Source organism: Rutilus rutilus (genome assembly GCF_951802725.1).
Source record: "Rutilus rutilus genome assembly, chromosome: 3".
NCBI classification, from domain to species: domain Eukaryota; kingdom Metazoa; phylum Chordata; class Actinopteri; order Cypriniformes; family Leuciscidae; genus Rutilus; species Rutilus rutilus.
Genome location: NC_140211.1, coordinates 57677827 through 57683779, shown reverse-complemented (window position 1 = coordinate 57683779; position 5953 = coordinate 57677827). Strand labels below are relative to the sequence as shown.

General features: G+C 38.2%; 1 protein-coding gene across 2 annotated transcripts in view; it reads left to right on the top strand.

Moving 5' to 3' along the window:
• Window positions 1-5953, top strand: part of ankrd11 (ankyrin repeat domain 11) — a 152201-nt gene that overhangs the window by 960 nt on the left and 145288 nt on the right. The gene's annotated exons all lie outside the window — the stretch shown is intronic.

Here is a 5953-nt window from a genome sequence, read left to right as displayed (position 1 = left end):
GTAAGCATTTTTAAACAGCTATGTTCTCGGCTAAAAGCCATTTCGTGTCGGAAAACCGTTTGTACGTCCTCTCAGGCGTCGACTTTCACGGTTAGCCCGCTAACGGATTTAGCCCCGTTGCTAACGGGAGTTTGTTTCCCTCCCCCACCCTGAAGTCGAGGAAATGTTTGCGTATTGCTGAAAATCTATATCTATTTTGTCAGACTGTGCAAATGTATTCGTTCCTGCGCCTTGTGTAGGTCTAAAACGATGAAGGTTTGTAGTAACTGAAGGCGAGCGTGTGAAGCTGGAGAAATGAAAATAATCCTCGTCATGTTGTCGTTTTCTCTCTGGGAATCGGATACGGTCAGACAGGCTCTGCAGAAATCAGCCACTGGGATGGGCAGCTTAATATATGTATGTTTCAAGGGCACATATACGAGGAAATATTGTTGCCTGTGTGCTGATATGGTTGCAGGGATTATGGAGATACGGTCTGTAATAAAAATTTGCTGTGGGTTACCAGTGCACCATTCTGACTATAAATATTAGATCACTGCAACACTCAGTTGTGATGATTAGATGTGTTTTTTTATGGCATTGACCATATATTGTTGGTGATATGTATTCAGTTTTGGTTTGGTTTTCAATTCCCTTGTGTTTAAGGGGGGAATTTGACTCTGTCAAGTAAAAAAACCACCTACTTTTGTAGAATAATAATAGCATTCACAAGATCAGTGAAGGCAGATGCAGTGCAACAGTCAAACTATTTTACTAAGGATGCACGATATATCGGCCAACATATCAGTATATGTTAATTTTTTAATGTTATTGTTATCGGCTCAACAAAAACATGTGGCCGATATATAAAAGTTGATAAATAATGGATTATTTCCTTCAGCTGAGACACTTACCTTCAATATTTGCCACAAATTGCTTGAAATAGGATTGTAATCACTTTGAAAAGGAAAATACAGTAAAGTGCAGCGCAAGTATGAGAACATCCTTATTATTGTGTGCTTGGGATATGGATTTTAATGATGAGGCTTTTGTTTTAGTAATCAGGCTCTCAAAAATGTATATAAACATTTGGATTTAGATTTATCGGCCAATATATCGGTTATATCGGCTTTCAAATATAAAGAATTATCGGTATTGGCTACAATTTTCGCATCAATGCATCCCAATATTTTACCACAGAAAATGCTTTTTCCATTGCAAACTTGTTTTATGTAGCTGATCCTATTAAATGTTTCTTGCTTTTGCTTCAGGACATTAGTAGGACCTGAACTTCACTATCTCTTCTGTGTGATGTGAGGAAGCCAAGGCTCTGAAAATAACATTTCGGGAAAACTGCATGTGGATGTGACTCGTGGACGTGCTTGTTTAGACATTATGTGGTGTGATTGTTTACTTCAGCGAGGAGTTGCACCGAAGCAGAGCCTTGCGATACTTCTTTAAAGGCTGATCTGAAGGATAGAGAGAGAATCTGTGTAAGTTTGTGATGAAGTAAACAGAGCTGGTGTTGGTGCAGTGGAAGAACACTGCGGCGTTGGGGCGTTAGCACACACACACACACTCTCTCTCTCTCTCTTTCTCTCTCTCTTCACATACTCTGCTGCCACTTTACATCCCTCCCTTCCTCACGTTTGTTTAATTCTTCTGAGCTCAACTTTTCTGCAGAGTCGTCTTACGCAACCGTGAAACTCTGTTGACTTATGGCACTTGTAGACTGTTTACCAGAAGGCGGTTTAAAAGCACTAATCGGGATTTAGCTGAGGATCCGTGGGTGTTTGTCTGAGGTTGTCGGGCCTGTTTGTCTACCCTTGTGTTGTGAGAGTCCTGCTCATTGTTTGGCAGAGAGGGGAAATTGACTTTTGTCTGGGGTGTGGGGTCAGGAATGCTGTTTCAGAGAGCTTTTTCTTTGCATTTATGATGGCAGTCTTACTCAACCTTAATTATTTGCTTTCTCAATGCAGCCTTTTTGAAAGCGAATTCTGTGCCGTTGACTCATGGTACATGGTCATCTCCGATAGTTGCAGATTAAATGTTATTTAATGCATGATGGTGGTGTTGTAAAGGTCAGCATGTATGGTGTCAAAGCATTTTTCTGGGTTTGAAACAAATCCATGCTCCGTCACCATGAGAATTGACATATTTAGGTCTGCAGAGACATGCATTTTTTTGGCTTTATAGCGTTCCTCATTGGCGGGCTTTTTTCAGCTTTACTGTTTGCAAACATGAGCAGTTCTTTAAAGGTAGGGTCTGCAATTTCTGAGAGGCTAGCTATAGCAAGTTAGCTTTGAAAGCATGCGATTCCACTCTCCCTTCATACAAAGCCACGCCGCCTCAAACACATCAACGCACACAGAAGAGTCTGCAAAGTGTCTCGAGAGATGCCGCAAACCACATAACATTACAGTAATAATGATCATAAACAATTTAAAGATCTGTAACTTGTACCACCTGACTGCTGCAGGTTCATTTCGCCGTTGATTGGATTTTTGTAGGGCTGGGTAAAAAATATCTTTCTTGATTTTAATCAATTCTCATTTTTATGAACCGATATCGATTCAATTAGCAGGTCTACTCTCCAGACTGCGACTAAATATTAATTTGCGATTTATATTTTTGCTGAGATCGCCATTGTCGTCAATATAAATGTACATGTTATGGTTAAAAATTGCTTGCCTTTTTTACCTGCACGTTCTGCGATGAGTTGCCCTTCGCATCTTTTATGTTGACGTAATGAAATGAGACGACGCGCAGCAAACTTGAGTTCACTGAGTTGAGCGAGCGACAAAATACGCACAGGGACAGCGAGGATCAGCTTTCCACGTCAGACACGCATGTCAGACCGAAAAATATCTGCCTTTTTCAAAGCCCTCATCTCTATCGAGCTTCAACGCTGATGGCTGAGCCAGAAAGAGAGAAAACGACGGAGACGTGTCAATGAATGAACATGCAAATGCTGTAAAAGTGCAGGAACGCAGCGTCTATTTCATGGGTAAACCACTACAGATAAACATGTCAGCTGTGTGGACGCGAACTAATTAACAATTCACGTTTTTAATTGATACTGATATGGATTCTTTTCTTTTAATCTTTGCTGTTTTCTGTTACTGCCTGAACTTCTCATTATTTGTTATATTATATTATATTATATTAATATTATATTGTTATATTATTATTACTTAACTGTCACCTTTAATATGTTACTTTTAATGTGTTTAGTTGGAGTAACCAATTAACAAACTTTCAGCTTTCAAATTCTGTCAATTTTATCATGAAAAACAAGCACACAATAACTGTGAATTGAAATCGATTCGTGAAATTTATCAATACCCAGCCCTTAGTTTTTGGTCCTGAGACTTCCACAGAAGAGATATGTAGCCTACATGTTTTAATATTTAGACCACTTCTGTTATTGATTGCCATCAGAGAGTTTCAACCAGTATAGCAATAAGTGTTTATCAAACAAATTGCTTTCTCTACCTTTTAAGGACAGCAAGTTAAGAATGATCTATTCATGTTTTGTAAATGTATGTGAATGTGCTTCCAGGCCGATTGGTTTGCAGATGCCTAATACTTTGGAGGCAGCTTTTCTTTGAGTGCTTTGGTTATTACTAGTTAGTGCGCGGCTTTTCACGGTTCCCACACTAGTGGGAAAGCTTGAAATAAGAGGGAATGCAACACGTGTTTTTCCAGGCCTGTAAATATCTGTAATTTATATTTTTAAAAGTACAGTACAGTACAGGCCAAATGTTTGGAAACATTACTATTTTTAATGTTTTTGAAAGAAGTTTCTTCTGCTCATCAAGCCTGCATTTATTTATGATCAAAAATACAGAAAAAAAATTGGGGTTTTCAATTTATTATACTTTAAATTATCATTTATTTCTGTGATGCAAAGCTGAATTTTCAGGATCAGTACTGTACTGTATGTCTGCAAAATATCTCTCAGGACGCCATCTTACTGAGGACTGGGTCTCGGCAATACATTACGATACAGAGGTACTGTTACGTATCACAATATGGGTCATTATTGACTTAATTTTCTCCTTATCAGAATTTAGTGTAACAGTTGTTTATTGAATATTGTGTACAGTGCTGGTGCTATGTGTAGTTTTCATTTGAACATTGGGTACAATATTTTGCGTAGTTTACTTGTAAATCATCTAAGGCCAGAAACTGTAGTGTACCCTCTGTAATGAATTCAAAGAAATAGGCATGCGTCGATCATGATGTTTCATGGGCGATTCAGGTTTTTTTTATATATAGATATACAGACAAATGTACTGATTCCGATACCGGTTGCTGATTTCCCCCCTTTTCTTTGTTTATTTTCTCTATAACTGGACAAACTGGCCTCAAACATTAGAGGAAACTTGAGAAAACCACTGCATTCCGATCCAAACAAAGATGCTACACACATGTAATATGAGCAGTTGTTTTTGATTTAAATTAGATTGTATAATTTCAAGATTTAAAGCAAGAACAGAACGGACTAAATCTGCACGAAACTAAAACAGCAGACGGATTGAATGAAAAGGCTTTTATTGGTAAGGAACGGTTCCAGTTATGTTTCTGCTTGAGCCTCGTACAGTACGGCACGATTACAAACCGTTCTTGGCCTGGGTTTCTCAGCACGGATGGAGTGGAACGGTTGAGAGAAGAGAACGGCTTGGCCCGACAGTGGGAAAGGGGCTTTTGTAATATATCCACATAAATGGCATGCGATGCAGTCCAGAATAGAGATCAGCCAAAATAAAATGAAAATCTGATTCGTAGCAGGTTGACTGGTGCATCTCTACTTAGAAATGTTCACATTGCTGGTGCAAATTATTGTATCTCTACAATTATGAAAACTGATAATAGACAAGAAGCAATATTCAATGTCTCCAGCTCATGTGTTCTAGTTAAAACAAGAAATCCTGTGTTATCCCAAACCCAGACATTTAATGCGGGACAGAGAATTTTTGATGTTTGTGGAGAATTGTAGATGTTTAGATTTATATTCTAGTTCATCTCAACGGTTTGCTGGCAGATTTAGGAGCAGCAAATGGCACAAGCATCCACAGGAATGAACACAGGCTTGCTGCATCACACTTTTCTTTGAGCAGAATATCGCACTGAAGATCTCTGAATGCTGCTTTCTCAGTGGAGTGTGTGTGTGTGTGTGTGTGTGTGTGTGTGTGTGTTTGCATAGGTGCCAAGTTTGGGAAAGTTCTGGGCAGAATATTACTGTATTTTGTTAGTGTAAAACTCTGATTGGGAAATTGACTGGTATCTGGCATCCTCAATGGTTTACTTCTGGGTTAAGTTGAACCAAGATGTAGCCAATTCTATTATTAATCTATTCATTTATATTCTGTCCATTAATTTCAGAAATCTTGCAAAATGTTTTTTTTAAAGTTTAATTTAGTTTAATTTGTGAGACGCGTTAGCCTTAGTGCGTAACTTGCATTTCACAGGTATATTCTTCATCTGTAAATGTTAAGAAAATAATGCAAATATTTCCATTTTGCTGTCAGTATTGGATGAGGATTATGCAAGCGAGTCTCCGCTAAACTTCACAGACTTCAGGGAACGTGTGTATGTGCGCCGAACACACAGAGCGCAATTGAATATGAGTGAAATAATTCTACTTTTGCTAAAATAGTTGGATGTAAAATGTGCCATATGTACAATTTCAAGTGTATTTTTATGATAACTGTAACGTTTTTCTGTTTTTTTTTTTTTTGCGCTAGCACTTTATATTTCTATGGCGTCTCTGTCGAAGAGTAATTAGCTGGTGAAGTAGATTTACTTATTGTAGAGTTAAAGAAAGTTATCATGAGCATTGTAATGTTTGAAGCAGATGTCAGTAGACCAGGAAGATTTTGAAATCTTCCTTCACATCAGTTCGTTAATAAATCAGTTCATTCATAAATCCGTAAGAGCTTACCTTCATGCTGTGGAAATACAAACCGGA